This window comes from Perognathus longimembris, chromosome 6, assembly GCF_023159225.1.
Source record: "Perognathus longimembris pacificus isolate PPM17 chromosome 6, ASM2315922v1, whole genome shotgun sequence".
Lineage (NCBI taxonomy): Eukaryota > Metazoa > Chordata > Mammalia > Rodentia > Heteromyidae > Perognathus > Perognathus longimembris.
Window position 1 is genome coordinate 8,901,919 of NC_063166.1, and position 913 is coordinate 8,902,831.

The 913-nt window shown below is 39.1% G+C and overlaps 1 pseudogene; it reads left to right on the forward strand.

Moving 5' to 3' along the window:
* Positions 1-528: 528 nt before the first annotated feature.
* Positions 529-647, forward strand: LOC125354025 (annotated as a pseudogene).
* Positions 648-913: the final 266 nt, after the last annotated feature.

Consider the following 913-nt stretch of genomic DNA (forward strand, 5'->3'; position numbering starts at 1 on the left):
TGATGTGGAATGCTAGCAAGAGATCAGAGATCTGAAAGAGGGAAGTCAGGCTGTTCTTGGGACATAAAATAGTTTCCCCACAGGTCACTGCACTAGCCGGTGTGTTTTTCCTTTGTACATTGGCCCTATCGTTTGAGAATGTCTTTCCTTTTGTATAGGGACTTAGACCAACAGAGTCAACCAATCTGTGGCTTTCAAATTAAGATGCTTTTCGTGACTCACCATTAAATGTGATTGATTTTTATCACAAAAGCGTTAACTTTAAGTTGCATACCTGGGTCATTGGTGTCTTGTTCACTGGTTGCCTGTGTAAAAGTCTGTTTACAACTTGCCTATTGGTTATCTCCTCTAGTCGTTTGGTGTGTAATCTAAATAAGCGTACTTCAGTACAGTGCAGAGCTGGGGATGTAGCTCAGTGGCCGGATGATCACCCAGCAAGCACAAAGCTCTCAGCTCTATCTTTACCTCAGTACTATAAAAACAAATCCTTCTATATAGCACAAAGATTTATTTGCCTCGTTTATGACATGCCCTCTCTATTCTGATAAAAATTAAGAATTTTACAGACAGGTGCAAACAGTACATCCTCTTGTGCAACCCAGAACTCATTGTTGAATGAGATTTTGGTACATGCAAGAAGGAATGACTCCTACAACAGTTGGCAATGTGGGGGTTTGTTAACTCACACAGGTTGGCTCTATGAATAAAGTTGATGCAAAGGCTAAAAGAAAAATTAAGAATTTATATTTATTTAATGGTGTTGCTCCTCTACACATCAAAGGATTTTTTTCTGTCTCACTCTAAACTTTCTAACTTCACAAAACAGGAGCTACTTTATTCTCATATCCATGTCTTGAATGTGGAATTTGATACCGTTTGAAGATGACGTTGTATCTGTATTGGAATCCCCTCC